General features: G+C 37.2%; 1 protein-coding gene across 2 annotated transcripts in view; it reads right to left on the bottom strand.

Moving 5' to 3' along the window:
* TUT1 (terminal uridylyl transferase 1, U6 snRNA-specific) overlaps positions 1-21606 on the bottom strand; it is a 54071-nt gene that overhangs the window by 12347 nt on the left and 20118 nt on the right. The window lies entirely within an intron of this gene.

The raw sequence follows: 21606 nt of genomic DNA, 5'->3' as shown, positions 1-21606 counted from the left end.
ATCTCTGTAAGACTTGTATGGTACTGGCAGAAAAATCGTTTTTAAAAAGCCATAGGCTTTTCCTTATCCTGAGCTGTAATAATGCATCTGATTTTGATTTCCTCAAGAGCTGTATTTTTGTCCATCACCTGTGTACTGGCCCCTGTGTTTTCCACTCTGGCGCACTCCCCTGTTCTTTTGGAACTTGTGACACTGATTTGAAATGGATGGTATTCTCTTGAGAGCAACTGGAATTGTGAGAATTAAATTCCAGCTATACATTTTTCTAACATAGCTCTAAGGTCCTTGTTGCTGTTTGTGATAACTGACAGATAACTCATTGGAAACATGCATACATTTATATTCAGATGAAATTATGGTTTGCACTGTCTATTAAATATCTCAATTAATTTTCATTAAAAAAAAAAGTATTTGTAAAGTCCCCTTGCCGGCCGTACCCCCTCCAGCCCCGAACAGCTTCCCGAACATGGTTGCTGCTCGCCTTGCCGGCCTGTGCTGCCCGCTCCGGCTCCGCTCGGCTCAGCTCCAGCGCCTGCCTCCGACTCCGTAGCTCCCAGCCGCCGCCTACAAATACTTTTTTATTCACTGTTCAAATCCTGCTGGGATTTATCGAGGCATCACTCTGGACAAACCTACAAAATCTCATGCCCTACATGAGAAAGGGAGAAAATTCAACTTCCCCAAGTGGAGAATTCTTAATATTCTCACAAGCAGTGGGGACAACCAAAGCGATAGATTGAGCCCCCAATCTTGGGGTTTGTTCATATGAAATTTAACCCCGCAATGGATAGGCTAAGCCTACTTAAAATTAGGTTTAAGGATTAATAGGTGGAATACTGGACACTTTGAGGGGAGTGAAGCTATTCTGTGTATTTATACATAACTCTTGTGAGCATTTGTCAAAACCCAAAAAACTGTGTAACAGAGTGAACGCTAATGTAAACTATAGACTTTAGTTACTAAAATATCAATATTGGTTCACCAACTGCAACAACTGCCCCACACTAAGGGAAGATGTTAGCAGAGGAAACCGTATGTGGGAAGTATATATGGGAGCCTCTGTACTTTCTTTGCAATTTTTCTGTTAACCTAAAATGGTTCTAAAAATAATGAAATTTATTATTTTTAAAATGCTAAAAAAAAAAAATTAGACCTAAGAGTCACCCCCAAGAGAACCTCTTTTGTTGCTCAGATGTGTTCTCTCTCTCTCAGCCAACATGACAAGCAAACTCACTGCCCTTCCACTCTCTGCATGGGACATGACTCCCGGGGGTGTGGACCTTCCTGGCAACATGGGTTAGAAATCCTAGAATGAACTGGGACTCAGCATCAAGGGATTGAGAAAACCTTCTTGACCAAAAGGAGGAAAACAGAAATGAGACAAAATAAAGTGTCAATGGCTGAGAGATTCCAAACAGAGTCGAGAGGTTATCCTGGAGGTTATTCTTATGCATTATATAGATATCACCTTGTTAGTCAAGATGTAGTGGAGAGGCTGGAGGGAATTGCCTGAAAATGTAGAGCTGTGTTCCAGTAGCCATGTTTCTTGAAGATGATTGTATAATGATATAGCTTTTACAATGTTACTGTGTGATTGTGAAAACCTTGTGTCTAATGCTTCTTTTATCTATCTTATGGACAGATGAGTAAAACATATGGATTAAAAATAAATAAAAAATAGAGGGAACAAATGTTAAAATAAATTTAGTAGATTGAAATGCTACTGATCAATTAAAGGGAGGGATAAGGGGTATGGCATATATGAATTTTTCTGTTTTTATTTCTTTGTCTGAATTGATGCAAATCTTTTAAGAAATGATCATGATGATGAATGTGTAACTATGTGATGAAAAAAAAGAACATTCATACTGCAAAAAAAAAAAGTTCTGAGTATCCATATGGAAAAAAATCTTGACCTCCAGACAACAAACACAAAAATAATTTTCATGAGATCAAAAATGTAAATTTCAGATGGACTACAGATCTAAATAAAGCCTAGTAGGATCATAGGTCTAAATAAAACTTATGAAAATAAAAAAAGAATTATCTTCATTAATTATTCTCATAAATGATTTTTTTTAAAACAGGACATAAAAGGCACTATTCCAAAAGGAAAAGATTGAGCAGATGGACTACATTAAAATTAAGGCCTTCTTAAAGAAATCAAATATCTTTCAGAGAGTGAAAATTCAATCCCAAAAATGGGAGAATACATTTTCAATAGATATAAGCTATATAGTCAATTGATTTCTGACAAGGGTGCCAAGAAAATCTATGAGGAAAGAATAGTACTTTAAACAAATGGTACTGGAAAGCTGTATAGCCACATGCAAAAGAATGAAGTTGGACCCTTGTGCATACCACAGACAAAAATCAATTCAAAATAGACCAAAGACCTATGTAAGAACTAAAACTATAAAATTTGTAAAACATGGGTGTAAACATTCACGGCAGTGGTTTCTAAGATATGACACCTAAAGTACAAGCACCCAAAGAAAAAAGAGAAATTGGAATTTAGTAAAACTTAAAACTTTTCATAAAAAGGAACTGAAGTACTGATAAATGCTACATCATGGATGAAGCTCAAAAATATCATGCTAAGTGAAAGCAGGCTGCATACTGTATGACTGATTCCATTTATATGAACGCTCCAGAGTAGGTAAAACCATAGAGACAGCATACAGACTGATGGTTACCAGGGACCGGGGGGAGGGGGAAATGTGAAGTCATCGCTTCATGTGCCTGAGCTTTCATTCTGGGGTAATGACAGTGTTCTAGAACTAGACAGAAGTGGGGGTTGAGTGACATTGTGAATGTACTAAATGTTACTGAACTGTTAGCTTCAAAATGGTGAATTTATGTTATATAAATTTTACCTCAATAAAAAAAAAATCTTTAAACTTCTGTGTTTCAAAGGACACTATCAAGAAAGTAAAAAGATAAAGAACGGAAGCAAAATTTGCAAATTACAGTGTCTATAAGAATTCAGTGAAGTCACTGTGGCCTCAATAGGAGGTAGGAATCTCGTGGAATCCTCTTTTCTTCAAGAGCTAGTTCAGACTGAAACTAAGAATCTATATTTTAAAATGACTTAATCAGTTGTTTTCAGCTTTTGATAAGCACTCAAAGCACAGCCCCACAGCCATCCAGAGTTTGGGAGGCACTCTACGGGCTAGGGCAGTGTGCCGATTTGAATCTGTCGTGTATCCCAAGTCCTTGAATCCTCATTCCATACTGCTGGGTGGGATCACTTCGATTTTTTCCATGGAGATGTGACACATCCAATTGTGGGTGGTAACTTTGGATTAGATGGTTTCCACGGAGATGTGTCTCTACCCATTCAAGGTGGGGTTACTTACTAGAGCCCTTTAAGAACCATTTTGGAAAAAGCTACAGAACCAATAGTGCCCTCACAGCCAGAGACCTTCAGAGACATAAGAGGAAAACACCTTGGGGAAGCTTTATGAAATGAGAAGAGAAAGCTAGCAGACATTGCCATGCAGCTTTCCAGCTGACAAAGGTGTTCTGGACCCATCTGCCTTTCTTGAGTCAAGGTATCTTTCCCTGGTTGCCTTAGTTTGGACATTTTCATGGCCTTCGAACTGTAACCTTGCAATATAATAAATTCCTCTTTTTAAAAGCAATACCAATTTCTGGTACATTGCATTCTGGCAGCTTTTACAATCTAAAACAGACAGTATGTTTCAACTTTTTTTAAAACCCATTCCCTCTTTGGTTTAAAGCAAAAGCTTGATTTCCGGTGAGATGGCAGAGTAAGAGAGGCTGAGGTCACTCTGTCTCCATGTAACAACAGGAAACACAATAGAAAAACGACCAGAACAGCAGTTCTTGGACACAAGTGATCATGGAGGGTCCTACCCTACATAGGGAGGCCCTGGGCAAAAAAACAAGAAACTGGGATGGAGAAAACAGGAAGAATTGTGCTCAGTCACGACTCCACCTACCCCTATGGCTGGCTTACAATGATTTTCCCTTTGGCTTCATAGCTGAGAATGCCCATGGAAAACCTGGCAGATAACAGACATGCTTTTCCTATGCACAGACTCCATTTAGTCAAGGTACCTGCATCCTGCCCTTGTGGTATGCTACTCTGGGTGCCTGGTTATTATTATTATTATTTTTTACAAGGACTCAGGGCCCTTCCCTGAGGGGGAGGGGAAGACATGGGGTGTGCCAGTCCGATGACAGCCAACTGGCGAGAGAGGCCTGTTGGGGTTCCAGTGCCGGTCCCCTCCCCCAACAGAGGCCTGAAGACCAAAGATATGTGCAGAGAGAGAAGTGAGGCCAAGGAAGCCAGTCAAGCTGAGCACCAGGACAGGCCTCCAGACATTTCCAGCCTGACTGTGGGTGGGTGAAGCTGAAATACCCAGTATTGCAGCCTGGCATCATCCTGGGGGGCATTCTGGGGGTCACTAGACCCATCAGCCACACAGGGTAAGGCTCTGCTAGGGTGCATGCCACTCATCCCCCAGTCTCATAGTTGGTGGACTTCAGCACATGCTGGTGTCAGTGGCCCTGACTGGAGTCTTGATTCCAAATCGTAGATGTGGAAACGAAATAAATCTACAAAATAACCTTATTAAGACATTAAAATGCCCCATTCACAACGGAAGTATTAAAGCATGTGAAGGACCACACAGATATGGCTCAGCCAAATAACCAAATTAAATCACCTCAGGGGACACAAAATTTGGAACAACTACTTAAGCTTGTTCAGAATGAAGTAAAACACATCAAGAAGATACTGAGAGAGCATAAAGAAGAGACAGATATGGCTCAGCAAATTAATCAGATGAGGGGACTCAGAATTTATAACTTAATCCCACAAAGGATAGGCTAAGCCTACTTAAAATTAGGCCTAAGAGTGACCCCCCAGAGAACCTCTTTTGTTGCTCAGATGTGGTCTCTCTCTCCAGCCAACACAACAAGCAAATCACTGCCATCCCCCTGTCTACATGGGACATGAATCCCAGGGGTGTGGACCTTCCTGGCAACATGCGACAGAAATCCTAGAATGAGCTGAGACTCAGCATCAAGGGACTGAGAAAACCTTCTCAACCAAAAGGGGGAAGAGAGAAATGAGACAAAATTAAGTGTCAATGGCTGAGAGATTCCAAACAGAGTAGAGAGGTTATCCTGGAGGTTATTCTCAAGCATTATATACATATCACCTTTTTCATTAAGCTATAATGGAGAGTCTGGAGGGAACTGCCTGAAAATGTAGAGCTGTGTTCCAGTAGCCAGGTTTCTTGAAGATGATACAGCTTTTGCAATGTAACTGTGTGATTGTGAAAACCTTGTGTCTGATGCTCCTTTTCCCTACCTCATCGACAGATGAGTAAAAGGTATGGATTAAAAATTAATAAATAAGAGGGGGAACAACTGTTAAAATAAATTTAGTAGATTGAAATGCTAGTGATCAATGAAAGGGAGGGGTAAGGGTTATGGTATGTATGAATTTTTTTCTGTTTTCTTTTTATTTCTTTGTCTGAACTGATGGAAATGTTCTAAGAAATTATGATGATGATGGATATACAACTATGTGATGATATTGTGAGTTATTGATTATATACCAAGAATGGAATGATCATATGGTAAGAATGTTTGTGTTTGTATGTTGTTATGTTTAACTAATATAACTTATGTAGATAGCTTGGTTGAACGACATAAGCACATGGAACCTTGGGTAGGACATGAGATTTTGTTGGTTTGTCCAGAGTGATGCCCCGATGAATCCCAGAGTGATTTGATCAGTGAGCGGAAAAGTATTTGCAAGCCCCCTTCGGGGAATGGTGAGAGCAGGGAGAATTCAACTTCCCCAAGTTGAATTCTTGATATTCTCACAAGCAGTGTAGACAACCAAAGCTATAGGCTAAGCCCCCAGTCTTGGGGTTTGTTCATATGAAACTTAACTCCACAAAGGATAGGTCAAGTCTACTTAAAATCTAGGCCTAAGAGTCACCCCCAAGAGAGCCTCTTTTGTTGCTCAGATGTGGCCTCTCTCTCCAGCCAACACGACGAGCAGTCTCACCACCTTCCCGCTCTCTGCGTGGGACATGACTCCCAGGGGTATGGACCTTCCTGGCAACGTGGGACAGAGATCCTGGAATGAGCTGAGACTCAGCATCAAGGGACTGAGAAAAACCCTAGAATGAGCTGAGAATTAACATCAACGGATTGAGAGAACCTTCTCGACCAAAGGGGAAGAGTGAAATGAGACTAAGTGTCAATGGCTGAGAGATTCCAAACAGAGTCGAGAGGTTATCCTGGAGGTTATTCTTATGCATTAAGTAGATATCAAGATGTAGTGGAGAGGCTGGAGGGAACTGCCTGAAAATGCAGAACTGTGTTCCAGTAGCCATGTTTCTTTTTTTTTTTTTTATTAACAGAAAGAAAGAAAAAAAAAAAGAAAGAAAGAAATTAACACAACATTTAGAAATCATACCGTTCTACATATGCACTCAGTAATTCTTAACATCATCACATAGATGCATGATCATCATTTCTTAGTACATTTGCATCGGTTTAGAGGAACTAGCAACACAACAGAAAAAGATATAAAATGTTAATATAGAGAAAAGAAATAAAAGTAGTAATAATAGTAAAAAAAAAAACCCTATAGCTCAGATGCAGCTTCATTCAGTGTTTTAACATCATTACTTTACAATTAGGTATTATTGTGCTGTCCATTTTTGAGTTTTTGTATCTAGTCCTGTTGCACAGTCTGTATCCCTTCAGCTCCAATTATCCATTATCTTACCCTGTTTCTAACTCCTGCTGGACTCTGTTACCAATGACATATTTCAAGTTTATTCTCTAATGTCCGTTCACATCAGTGGGACCATACAGTATTTGTCCTTTAGTTTTTGGCTGGACTCACTCAGCAGAATATTCTCTAGGTCCATCCATGTTATTACATGCTTCATAAGTTTATCTTGTCTTAAAGCTGCATAATATTCCATCGTATGTATATACCACAGCTTGTTTAGCCATTCTTCCGTTGATGGACATTTTGGCTGTCTCCATCTCTTTGCAATTGTAAATAACGCTGCTATAAACATTGGTGTGCAAATGTCCGTTTGTGTCTTTGCCCTTAAGTCCTTTGAGTAGATACCTAGCAATGGTATTGCTGGGTCGTATGGCAATTCTATATTCAGCTTTTTGAGGAACCGCCAAACTGCCTTCCACAGTGGTTGCACCCTTTGACATTCCCACCAACAGTGGATAAGTGTGCCTCTTTCTCCGCATTCTCTCCAGCACTTGTCATTTTCTGTTTTGTTGATAATGGCCATTCTGGTGGGTGTGAGATGATATCTCATTGTGGTTTTGATTTGCATTTCTCTAACGGCCAGGGACATTGAGCATCTCTTCATGTGCCTCTTGGCCATCCGTATTTCTTCTTCTGGTAGGTGTCTGTTCAAGTCTTTTTCCCATTTTGTAATTGGGTTGGCTGTCTTTTTGTTGTTGAATTGAACAATCTCTTTATATATTCTGGATACTAGACCTTTATCTGATATGTCATTTCCAAATATTATCTCCCATTGTGTAGGCTGTCTTTCTACTTTCTTGATGAAGTTCTTTGATGCACAAAAGTGTTTAATTTTGAGGAGTTCCCATTTATTTATTTCCTTCTTCAGTGCTCTTGCTTTAGGTTTAAGGTCCATAAAACCACCTCCAGTTGTAAGATTCATAAGATATCTCCCTACATTTTCCTCTAACTGTTTTATGGTCTTAGACCTAATGTTTAGATCTTTGATCCATTTTGAGTTAACTTTTGTATAAGGTGTGAGATGCGGGTCTTCTTTCATTCTTTTACATATGGATATCCAGTTCTCTAGGCACCATTTATTGAAGAGACTGTTCTGTCCCAGGTGAATTGGCTTGACTGCCTTATCAAAGATCAAATGTCCATAGATGAGAGGGTCTATATCTGAACACTCTATTCGATTCCATTGGTCGATATATCTATCTTTATGCCAATACCATGGTGTTTTGACCACTGTGGCTTCATAATATGCCTTAAAGTCCGGCATCGCGAGACCTCCAGCTTCGTTTTTATTCCTCAAGATGTTTTTAGCAATTCGGGGCAACCTGCCCTTCCAGATAAATTTGCTTATTGGTTTTTCTAATTCTGAAAAATAAGTTGTTGGGATTTTGATTGGTATTGCATTGAATCTGTAGATCAGTTTAGGTAGGATTGACATCTTAATTATATTTAGTCTTCCAATCCATGAACATGGTATGCCCTTCCATCTATTTAGGTCTTCTGTGATTTCTTTTAGCAGTTTTTTGTAGTTTTCTTTATATAGGTTTTTTGTCTCTTTGGTTAAATTTATTCCTAGGTATTTTATTCTTTTAGTTGCGATTGTAAATGGGATTCGTTTCTTGATTTATAGCCATGTTTCTTGATGATGATTGAACAATGATATAGCTTTCACATTGAGACTCTGTGAATGTGAAAACCTTGTGTCTGATGCTCCTTTTATCTACTATATCAACAGAAGAGTAGAACATATGGAATAAAAATAAATAATGGGGGAACAAATGTTAAAATAAATTTAGTTTGAAATGCTAGTGGTAAATGAAAGCGAGGGGTAAGGGGTATGGTATGTATAATCTTTTTTTTCTCTGTTATCATTTTATTTCTTTTTCTGTTGTCTTTTTACTTCTTTTTCTAAATCGATGCAAATGTTCTAAGAAATGATGAATGTGCAACTATGTGATGATATTAAGAACTGCTGATTGTATATGTAGAATGGAATGATATCTTAATGTTTTGTTTGTTAATTTTTTTAATTAATAAAAATATGCTAAAAGAAAAAAGAAGATACTGAGGGAAGATAAAGAATTCTTTCAGACAGACATGGCTCAGCCAAAGGACTAAATTAAATCATCTGAGGGGACTCAGAATTTAGAACAACTATATCATAATGATGTAAAGGATACTGAGAAGTCACAAGAGGAGCATAAAGAATTTGAAAGAATAAATAGAAAAATATCAGACCCCACAGAGATGAAAGATTCTGCAGACCAAATTTAAAACATACTAGCGACAACAGCAAATTTCAAGAAACAGAAGAAATAAAAAGCAAATTAGAAGACAGGACAAATGAATTTGAATGTTCATAAGAACAAATGGGAGGCAGGCATGATGGCTTAGCAGGCAGAGTTCTCGTCTGCAATGCCGGATACCAGGGTTCAATTCCTGGTGCCTGCCCACGCAAAAAAAAAAAGAAAAAAAAGAATGGCAAGAAAGACAGAAAAGATGCAACTTGATTTCAGGGAAATGACGGATAACATGAAGTGGACAAAAATAAGAATTACTGATGTCCCAGAGAGAGAAGAGAAAAGTAAAAGGATAGGAAGGCTAATTGAAGATACAATAGGCAAAAACTTCCCAATTGTTATAAATGACATAAATATCCAAACCAAACAAGCCCAATGAATCCCAAACAGAATAACTCCAAATAGGCTTGCTCCAAAACATATACCATAAGAACGTCAAATCTTGAATAGAAGCAAAAAGTAATGAAAGCAGCGAGAGGAAAGAGATTTATTACATACAAGGGACAAACTATATTAAGACTGAACTCAGACTATTCAACAGGCACCAAGGAGGTGAGAAGGCAATGATATGGTATACTTAAGATTCTGAACAAGAAAGACTTCCAGCCAAGAATTATTTATCCTGCTAAGTTGTTCTGCAAAACTGAAAGAGAAATTAAAATATTCAAAGATAAACAATGGCTGCAAGAATTTCCCAAGAAGAGACCTATCCTACAAGAAATATTAAAGGGAGCTCTGTCGACTGACAAAAGACTAGAGAAGGAGGTCTAGAGGAGGGCAGAGAATTCACAAGTGTCAGCAAGGGTAACTTATAGGATAAAAGTAAGAGAGAAAAGAGAATATATACATCTGGGGATAAATAAAAACTGTAGAAGAAGCTGACGGCTTAGTAAGGTGTGGAATTTAGTTTGTACTCCAGAGCAGCTGGTAAATAGCCAGAAACTGTATTTAACAACTGTTGGGGGAACTTTAATAACCAGACACACATCATACAGCATCTGGAATGGGTGGAATGGCTGACATCCCAGAGAGAACTGGAGAGGATGCTGAGAATTAATGAGACTGCATCACTTACGCTGGTGGGAAGCTGCGGGCTGACAAGCATCACCTTCTAAGCAAGACAGGAAAAGCAAAGAATCTAGAGGCATCATAGGAAAGTTTGACAACCTGCTGGGTCTCATCCTCAGTGAAACTTGACACTGATTACACTCTCCTCCTGAGACGTGGGCCTGTCTATCAACTAGGGTTGATCATATCTGAGAAGACCCTTCTTAAAAAAAGGTTCAATATAAGAAGGGCAAGAACCAGAAAAACAAGAGCTGAAAAATTCTGATCAGTTAAAGATAAGCAATGCTAGAGGTCTAAAATAAGTTGAACTGAATGCCAAGAACAGATAGAGAACCAACCAACAAGAAAACCCTAGGTAAAAGAGTGAAAAACAACCTCCAGAATAAACTAATTAAGAAAATAAAAAGTCAAGACACCAGCAAAAATAACAATTGATACTAGGAAAATTAAAGATAAGGCCCAGTCAAAGAAAAAAATCCAACATTTCAAATAAGATACAGGAGTTGAAACAACTAATTAAGGATGTACGAACAGACATGCAAAATCAAATCAAAGATCAAATCAATGAGTTGAGGGAAGATATGGCAAAAGAGATGAAGAACATAAAGAAGACACTGGGCAAACATAAAGAAGAATTCGAAAGTTTGAAAAAACAAATGGCAAAATTAATGGGAATGAAAGGCACAACAGAAGAGATGAAAAATACAATGGAGACTTACAATAGCAGATTTGAAGAGGAAGAAGAAAGGATTAGTGACCTGGGGACAGAACATCTAAAATCCTACACACAAAAGAACACATAGGGAAAAGAATGGAAAAATAGGAGCAGGGTCTCAGGGAACTGAATGACAACATGAAGCACACAAATATACATATTATGAGTGTCCCAGAAGGAAGAAGAGAAGAGAAAGGGGCAAAAAGACTAACGGAGGAAATGATCACTGAAAATTTAACATCTCTTATGAAAGACATAAAATTACAGATCCAAAAGTACAGAGTACCCCAAACAGAACTGATCCAAACAGACTTAACCCAAGACACTTATTAATCAGATTGTCCAATGTCAAAGACAAAGAGAGAATACTGAAGGCAGTAAGAGAAAAGCAATCCATGTCATACAAAGGCAGCTTGATAAGGCTACATACAAACTTATCAGCAGAAACCATGGAGGCGAGAAGGCAGTGGTATGATATATTTAAGATTGTGAAAGAGAAAAACTGTGAACCAAGAATTCCATACCCAGCAAAGCTGTCCTGATCTATGGTATGGACAGATAAGAAAAACATATGGATTAAAAATAAATAAATAATAGGGGGTACAAATGTTAAAATTGAAAAAATATATTGGGTAGATAGAAATACTAGAGGTCAATGAGAGGGAGGGGTAAGGGGTATGGTAATTATGAGTTTTTTTTTCTTTTCTCTTTTTATTTCTTTTTCTGGAGTGATGCAAATGTTCTAAAAAATTATCATGGTAATGAATATACAACTATGTGATGATATTGTGAGCCACTGATTGTACACCATGTTGGAATGTTTGTATGTTAAGAATGTATGTGCTACTTTAATTTAAAAAACTTTTAAAAAAAGAATGTATGTGCTGATAAGTTGTTTTAACAATAAAAATTTTTAAAATAAACATACAAAAAAAGACATAACAATCATAAATATTATGCACCAAGCCAGAGTGCCCCAAAATATATGAGGCAAACACTGACAATGCTGAACGGAGAAGTACACACGTCTACAATAATAGCTGGAGACTATTCAATTTTAAATTGGTTTATGAAACATATTGTACAAACAGGCTTTACAACGATTATTTAGATATTTCATTTAAATACACCTTGGGATAAGCTAAGATATCCACATTAGGTGGTTAAGTTTTCATATGCTAATTGTAAAAATATTTGTATCTTTATATTTTCCTGAAGTCAGGACGTTTAATAATATAGGTCATTACTGTAGCAACAATGGTATCTATAATAATTTTCTACTTGATATTTTGAGACTATTCACAGTTTTGATAGCTGATCAAATGGTACTTAAGTCACAGTTAAATATTTAGAATTTAAGAAACTCTGCTATCTGAATTTGTAGATTTTTTTCCTTGTTGCCTTAATTTTTTTTAAATTTTTATTAATTAAAAAAAATTACAAGAAACATTCCAACACATACACTCAGCAGTTCACAATATCATCACATAGTTGCATATTCATCATCATGATCATTTCCCAGAACATTAGCATCAATTGTTGCCTTAATTTTAAATTGGTTTATGAAATTTACCATGCAAACACAAGCTTAACAATGATTACGATTATTTGCATACTTTATTTAAATATGCGAATGGATAAGCTAACTAAGAAATCCATTTTTGGTGATTCTAAGTGTATTGTTTTCTTAAATAAAAATATATTTAAAAAAATGTTGGAGACTTCATACACCATTCTCATCAATGGACAGAGCATCGATAAAGAGGATCAATAAGGAAACAAAGATTTTGAATAATACGATAAATGAACTAGATTTAACAGACATTTAAACAACAATATACCCCACAACTCAAGATACATATTTTTCTCAATTGTTCATGGATCATTCTCAAGGATAGACCATATGCTAGGTCACACAGCAAGTTTCAATAAATTTTAAAAGACTAAAATTATAGAAAAAACTTTCTCGGATCATAATGGAACGAAGTTGGAAATCAATAACAGTCAGAGGACCAGAAAATTCACAAATATATGGAGGCTAAACAACACACTCTTAAACAACCAGTGGGTCAAGGAAGAAATTACAAGAGAAATCAGTAAATATCTCAAGGCAAATGAAAATGAAAACCTAATATATCAATACTGATGTGATGGGGTGCAGCAAAGACAGTGCTGACAGGGAAATTTACTGATCTGAGATGGAAATTTACTGCCCCAAATGCCTGTATTAAAAAAAAGAAGAAAGAGAAAACATCAAGGAATTAACTATTCACCTTGGAAGAACTACAGAAAAAAAACAGAAAACTAACCCCAGAGCAAACACAAGGAAAGAAATAACAAAAAACTAGAACATAAATAAATGAAATTGAGAATATGAAAACAATAGAGAAAATCAATAAAACCAGAAGTTAGTTCTTTGAGAAAATCAATAAAATTGATGGACCCTTAGCTAGGCTGCAAAATAGAAAAAAAAAAAAAGAAGCTGCAAATAAACAAAATCAGAAATGGGAGAGGGGACATAACTACTGTCCCCACAGAAATAAAGGAGATAATAAGAGGATACTGTAAGCAACCATATGCTAATAAACTAGACAACACACATGAAATGGACAACCTCCTAGAAAAGCATGAACAACACTGACTCAAGAAGAAACAGATGGCCTCAACAAACCAATCACAAGTAAAGAGATTGAATCAGCCATCAAGAAATTCCCAAAATTGGTGGAAAATGGTATATACATGATTGAATAGGTGCTGCTACAAGAAGGAACGAAGTTGCAAGGTGTTCTAATTTGCTAACTGCCAGAATGCGATATACCAGAAACAGAACAGCTTTTAAAAGGGGGGATTTATTAAGCTGCAAGTTTATATGTCCTAAGGCCGTGAAAATGTCCAAATTAAAGTCTATAGAAATGTCCAATCTAAGGCATCCAAGGAAAGATACCTTGGTTCAAGAAGGCCAATGATGTTCAGGATTTCTCTCTCAACTGCAACAGCATGTGGCAAATATGGTAGTGTCTACTAGCTTTCTCTCTCAACTTCTTGTTTCATGATGCTCCCCCAGAGGCATTTTCCTTCTTCATCTTCAAAGGTTTGGCTGCGTGGGTCCTGTAGCTCTTTCCAAAAATGTTTCCTCTTAAAGGGTTCCAGTAAGCAACCTCACCTTGAAAGGGTAGAGACACATCTCCATGGAAATCATCTTATAAAAAGATACCACCCACAATTGGATGGGTCACCTCTCCATGGATAACTAAAAAAACTCCCACCCAGCAATACTGAAGGAGGATTAAAGGACATGGCTTTCCTGGGGTCCACAAGTTCAAATCAGTAACATTTTGAATGAACCTGTGGGATATTTGGTGAAGCAAAATAAGTTAGAAACAAAAGAGCAAATATCGTATGGTCTCATTTAGAAAATACTTACAAGAAAACAGGAACCTAGGTTGTAAGCTCTTATAGCAGTTACATTTAGTCTGGAGTGGTAATTGTTATTTCTAGATTTTAAGAGGCTGTTTCATGCATGTATAATCTGACAGGTAGAAATAAAAATGAAGTCAGTCAGGTCGGAATTAAGGCAACTAGGAATACAGGGGGAAGGAAGACATTGTCTATATTTTAGAACCTTTTCTACTCTTTGAGACCAAAGGAAAAAGGTTTACTTTGTCCAGGACCTAAATATTCTGTGGTACATAATCAACTCAACCTGTTTGGATAGATCATTTAAGCAATCCAAACACAGGAAACCTAGAATAAGATTAAGGGTCTTTCAAAGTCCCTTAAGGGATGGGAGAATAAAATAGGGAACTATTCAACTTTACCATCAGGGAATCTCTTGATACTATGTCAAACTTTAGGGACATCTAAATCAACAGGCCATGCCCTCGATCATGAGGCTTACTCTTGTGAAGCTTATGTAGGTGGTAGAGAAGCTTAGAGTACCTATAGGCATGCCTAAGAGTTCTTTCTGGAGGACCTCTATTGTTGCTCAGATATGGCCTCACTCTCTCTAAGCCCAACTCTGCAAGTGAAACCACTGCCCTCCTCTCTATGTGCTACATGACATCCAGGAGTGAAAGTCTCCCTGACGACATGGGAGATGACTCCCAGGGATGAATTCAGACCTGGCACCATGGAATCAACAATTCCATCCTCACTAAATGGAGGAAAAGAAGTGTAACTAATAAAGTATCAGTGGCAGAGAGAGTTCAAATAGAGTCTAGAGGCTACTCTGGAGGTTCCTTTTACACAAGCTTCAGTTAGACACTGCTACCTATCATAACCTGCCAAACCCCAAACAGGACCATTCCAGCCAATCCTAGGGCAATATACAAGATTCCACAAGAGTTCCAGGCATTAGAGTAACTTTCCAGAAACATACAACCTCCAGATGGGTCCCTGGTGCAGATAAGTTCTGAAACCTAGCCCAGCGTCTTCAGAACATCAGATAGCTCCGTCTCCCTACCCCATATTAGTGACAGACCCTTCCAACATGAAAAAGTTTGAACGGCTATAGCCCAAATATCCTTTAAGAGAGGGATAGAAAGATCAGGTGATGGTGGAGTTATACAGAGAAGATAGGATCTGACAAATGAATGCTGAATCATTAAACTGAAAACTCTTTTAGTCTCCAGTATCTCAGAGCAGCTAGAAGTAACAACCTAAAATTGTAGAATTGTAACCCATGCCAAACTCTGAAATATGTTCTACAACTAATTGAGGTGCTGCACTTTGAAATTTATTGTTTTGTATATATGTTATTTTTCACAGAAAAAGAAAAAAAAAGTCGACTGTGATGATAAAAAATATTTATGCCTTCTAGCCTCCTATATTCTGGACAGCTATAAGGAAAAATCTGAGAGGATGGTATGATAGCCCATGACAAGGTCTGGGATCTGTCCTGGAACTACTTGTTCATGAACGCTTTGAAAACTATTGCTTTTTTTTTCCCCCTTTACTTTGTATATATGTTACATTATATTTTTTAAAAAGTTAAAAAAAAAAAAAAAAAAGAATGAGGGTCTTTAAATCCGGTATAGCTTAATGTAGTGCCTGGATAAATCCCAGAGTATATTAAGCAAATAATCAAAAAGTATTGGCAAAGTCTCGAGGGATAGGAGAAAAATTATGGAACTATTAAACTTTACCACCAGGGAAACCCTGGATACTGTGTCAAACATTAGGGACACCCAAATCAAAAGGCCAAGCTAATGAGCTTGATTGAGGCTTGCTCTTGTAAAGCTTATATCTGTAGTGGAGAACTTTAGTGTACCTATAGGGGTGCCTAAGAGTTACTTCCACATCAACAGACGAGTGGCTAAACAAACTGTGGTATATACATACGATGGAATATTATGCAGCTTTAAGACAGAATAAACTTATGAAGCATGTAATAACATGGATGGACCTAGAGACCATTATGCTGAGTGAGTCTAGCCAAAAACTAAAGGTCAAATACTGTATGGTCCCACTGATGTGAACCGACATTCGAGAATAAACTTGGAATATGTCATTGGTAACAGAGACCAGCAGGAGTTAGAAACAGGGTAAGATAATGGGTAATTGGAGCTGAAGGGATACAGACTGCGCAACAGGACTAGATACAAAAACTCAGAAATGGACAGCACAATACTACCTAATTGTAATGTAATTATGTTAAAACACTGAATGAAGCTGCATCTGAGCTATAGTTTTTTTTGTCTGTTTGTTCGTTTGTGTCTTTTGTGTTTTTTTCTTTCTTTTTCCTTTTCTTTTTTTATTATTATTATTTTTATTTTTTTTTCTCTATATTAACATTCTATATCTTTTTCTGTTGTTTTGCTACTTCTTTTCCTAAATCGATGCAAATGTACTAAGAAATGATGATCATGCATCTATGTGATGATGTTAAGAATTACTGATTGCATATGTAGAATGGAATGATTTCTAAATGTTGTGTTAATTTCTTTTTTCTCTTTAATTAATAAAAAAAAATTAAAAAAAAAAAGTTACTTCCAGAGAACTTCTTTTATTGCTCAGATGTAGCCTCATTCTCTCTAGGCCCAACTCTTCAAGTGAAACCATTGCCCTCCCCACTATGTGGGACATGACATTCAGGGGTGAAAGTCTCCCTGGCAGCATGGGAGATGACTCCCAGGGATGAGCCTGACCCTAGCACTGTGGGATCAATAATGCCATCCTAATCAAAAGGGGGAAAATAAGTGCAACAAATAAGGTATCAATAGCTGAAAGAATTCAAATAGAGTTGAGAGGCAACTGTAGAGGTCACGCTTATGCTAGCTTCAGTTAGACATGGCAACCTATCATAACCTTCCTGCTGATCCTAAAGAACACCAAGGGTGTTAAATAAGATTCTACAGTGGTTCCATGTGCTAGGGTAACTTTCCAGAAACCTATATCCTCCAGATGGGTCCCTGGACCAAATAAGTCCTGAAACCTAGAGGGGCCAGCCTCTCCAGAATATCAACTAGTTTCATCCCCCTATCCCATATTATCAATAGCCCCTTAAAAAGTTTAAATGGACATAGTCTAAATACACCTAAAGAGTGTGAGAAAGATCAAAGGTGATGGTGGAATTATACAGAGAAGATAGAGTTTAACAAATGTGTATGAATGCTGAATCATTAAATTGATATTTCTTTTAGTTTTCAGTATCTTAGAGCAGCTAGAAGTAAAAACCTGAAATTGTGGAAGCGTAACCCATACAAATTCTGAAATTTGTCCTACAACTAATTGTTGCGATGTACTTTGAAATGCACTGCTTTCTTATATATATATGATTTTTCACAAAAAGGAAAAAAAAAGTCAACTGTGATGATAAATGCACAGTATAGGATACTGTGAACCACTGACTGCACACTTTGGATGATTACATGGTATATGAATACATAATATACATCAATAAAATTTAAAAAAAGAAGCTTCCAAAAAAGAAAAGTCCAGGACCAGATGGCTTCATGTATGAATTCTACAAAGCATTCCAAAAGAATTAGTACCAATCCTGCTCAAACGCTTAAAAAAACCTGAAGAGGAGGGAAAGCTACCTAACCCATTCTATGAAGCCAACATCACACTAATACCAAAGCCAGACAAAGATACCATAAGAAAAGAAAATTACAGACTAATTTCTTCAATGATTATAGATGCAAAAATCCTCAACAAAATACTTGCAAACCAGGCGGGCCATGGTGGCTCAGCAGGCAAAGTTCTCACCCGCCATGCCAGAGACCCAGTTCAATCCCCAGTGCCTGCCCATGCAAAAAAAAAAAAAAACTTGCAAACTGAATCCAGTAGCACGTTAAAAGAATTATACACCATGATCAAGTGGGATTTGTTCTAGGTATGTGAGGTTGGTTCAACACAAGAAAATCACATAATGAATACACCATATCAATAAATCAAAACAGAAAACCACATGATCATCTTGACTGATGCAGAAAAGGCATATGACAAAATTCAACATCTTTTCTTGATGAAAACACTTCAAAGGACAGGAAAAGAAGGGTACTTCCTCAACATGATAACAGGAATATACAAAAATCCCACAGCTAACATCATCCTCTTTGGGGAAAGACAGAAAATTTTCCCTTGAAGATCAGGAGCAAAGCAAGGATGCCCACTGTCATCACTGTTATTTAATATTGTGCTGGAAGTTCTAGCCAGAGCAATTTGACAAGAAAAAGAAATAAAACTCATCCAAATTGGAAAGGAAGAAGTAAAACTCTCACTGTTTGCAAATGACATGATACTATAGATTGAAAATACAAAAAAATCTGCAGCAAAGCTACCAGAGCTAATAAATAAATATAAAAGTGGCAGGGTACAAGATTAACACCCAAAAATAAGTAGTGTTTCTATGCACTAGTAATGAGCAATCTGAGAAGGAAATCAAGAAAAAAATTCCATTTACAATAGCAATCTGAAGAATAAAAGATTTAAGAATAAATTTAAATAAGGACACAAAAGACTAATACACAGAAAACTATAAGATATTGCCAAAAGAAATGATGGAAGACCTAAATAATTGGAATTTATACCATGTTCATAGACTGGAGGACTAAATAAACTAGTTAAGATGTCAGTTCTACTCAAATTGCTTTATAGATTCGATGTAATATCAATTAAAACCCCAACTGACTTTGCAGAAATAGAAAAAAAACAATAACCAAATTTATTTTGAAGGGCAGGGTGTCCCCAAATAGCTAAAAATGTCTTGAGAAAGAAAAACGAAATGGGAGGTCTTACACTGCCTGACTCTAAAGCATATTAGACCTATGGATAAGTTAACAAAGATACCCATTCTAGGTGGTTAAGATTTTCATATCCTGGGCGGCCCACAGAGGCTAAGCAGGCAGAGTTCTCGCCTGCCATGCTGGAGACCCGGGTTCGATTCCTGGTGCCTGCCCATGCAAAAAAAAGATTTTCATATGTAAATTGTGAAAATATTTGTATCTTCATATTTTCCTGAAATTAGGAAAATATTTAGTAACATGAGTCATTACTACAGCAATACAGGTATTCATAAGAACGTTCTAATTGATATTTTGAGAACATTCGGGGTTTGTCTTGTTTGTTTTTGTTTTCTGCATGGGTAGGCTCTGGGAATTGAACCCGGGTCTCCAGCACAGCAGGCAAGTTGAGAACATTCAGTTTTGACAGCTGATCAAATGGTATCAAAGTTAGTGTTTAATATTTAGAATTTAAGAACTTTGCTATCTGAGTTTCTAGATTTTTTTCTTTGTTGCCTTAATTTTAAATTGGTTTATGAAACCTACTGCGCAAACATAAGCTTTATAATGATTATATGGATACCTTATTTAAATATGCCTATGGTTAAGCAAACTAAGATGTCCATTTTTGGTGGTTCTAAAAAAAAATAAAGCATATTACAAAGCTACAGTGGCCAAAACAGCATGGTACAGATGTTTGCACTGAAACGAAGTGATTAAAATCAGCATCACTTGTTTAGGGAACAAAGGCAAGATAAAGATAGTGCATCTCAAGTGGTGAACCAGGCTGGAAATGATCCATAGGAAATCTTTCACAGGAAACTACCAAGACTGGGTTAGAAACTGCTTCCTAAACCTGCACTAACCCGGCCTGATGTCCTTACATCTAAGCTTTGAAGCTTCCCACGGAATAATCGAGCAGGAGCTCTGGTATCTAGAGAGAAAATGGTTTCCATGGCTTGGCTGCATTTGACTCTGATTATGCATTGTGCAATATCTCCATCTATTTCAGTGTCCATGTCAAAAAACTGAGCCAAAATGGGAAGTTTCACCCTAAGCCAAGCAACTAGACCTAAATCTAAATCGCTTTCCTATTTTTGCTACTCCATTAGAAATGGAAATGTCCTCATATAGATTGTGGTGATGAATGCCTAACTATTTTATTATACCAGAAACCACTGATTATTTACTTAGAATGTAACGTACAGTGGGTGAATTAAACTGTTTAAAATAAACAGAAAGATAAAAGTGTCGAAGAAAACATGGAGAGAGAGAGAGATGTACTTATTCACTGTTGGTAGGGAAGTAGAATGATGCAGACCCTCTGAAAGGCAGTGTGGTGGTTCCATAGGAGGCTAAGTATAGGTTTGCTATATGAATCTGCAACCTCATTATTAGATATATACTTGGAAGACCTGAAAGCAAGGACATAAGTGAACATTTTCACACTGGTGTTTATCGTGGCAGCATTCTCAATTTATAATGGATGGAGGTGGCATCGATTGATCAACAAAAGGGTGAACTGTGATCTATATACATACACTGAGCAGCTGCAAGAAGGAATAAAGTTACAAGGCATGCAATTAGATGAATGAATCTTGAGGACAGTATGCTGAGTGAAATAAGCCAGAAATGAAAAGAAAGCTATGATAATGCCTCACTAATACGGACTAACTACAATGTGAAAACTCTGAGAATTGAATCTGAGAGCACAGATTATCGGGGGAAGGCTTACTGTAAAGGTTCCTAGATCGTAAGCTCTTACAGCAGTCATATCTATTGCTGAGTTGTAACTTATTTCTAAATTCTGAGATGCTGAGCTTTTTGTGCATAACCTGGTTGTTCTCTGCAACAGTGGTTATCTGTATGACACCTGAGACTCAGACCTAGAGTTTTACTGCTATGAAGGCCAGCATTACCCTATACAACAACTGTTTAAAAAGCTGAAAAAGAGATGAGACTTCAATTAGACATACAAATGAAGCTCATCCAGTTAGGACTACAGTAAATTAAAATACAGAATAAAGGATTTTTTTTCATCATCATGATCATTTCTTCGAACATTTGTATCTATTCAAAAAAAGATAGAAAAAGAAGACAGAAAAAATTCATACATACCATACCCCCCACCCCTCCCCTCCCCAATCACCAGTATTTCAATCTAAATTAATTTTAACATTTGTTCTCCCATTATTTATTTTTATTCCATATGTTTTATTCGTCTGTTGATAAGGCAGATAAAAGGAGCATCAGACATAAGGTTTTCACAATCACACAGTCACATTGTGAAAGCTATATCATTATACAATCATCATCAAGAAACATGGCTATTGGAACACAGCTCCACATTTTCAGGCAGTTTCCTCTAGCCTCTTCACTACATCTTGACTAACAGGTGATATCTATTTAATGCATAAGAATAACCTCCAGGATAACTTCTGGACACTGTTTGGAATCTCTCAGCCATTGACACCTTATGTAAAGATACAAAAACTCAAAAATGGACAGCAC

This window comes from Tamandua tetradactyla, chromosome 9 (genome assembly GCF_023851605.1).
Source record: "Tamandua tetradactyla isolate mTamTet1 chromosome 9, mTamTet1.pri, whole genome shotgun sequence".
In the NCBI taxonomy this organism is placed as follows: domain Eukaryota; kingdom Metazoa; phylum Chordata; class Mammalia; order Pilosa; family Myrmecophagidae; genus Tamandua; species Tamandua tetradactyla.
This window is presented reverse-complemented; position numbering and strand designations above follow the sequence as displayed.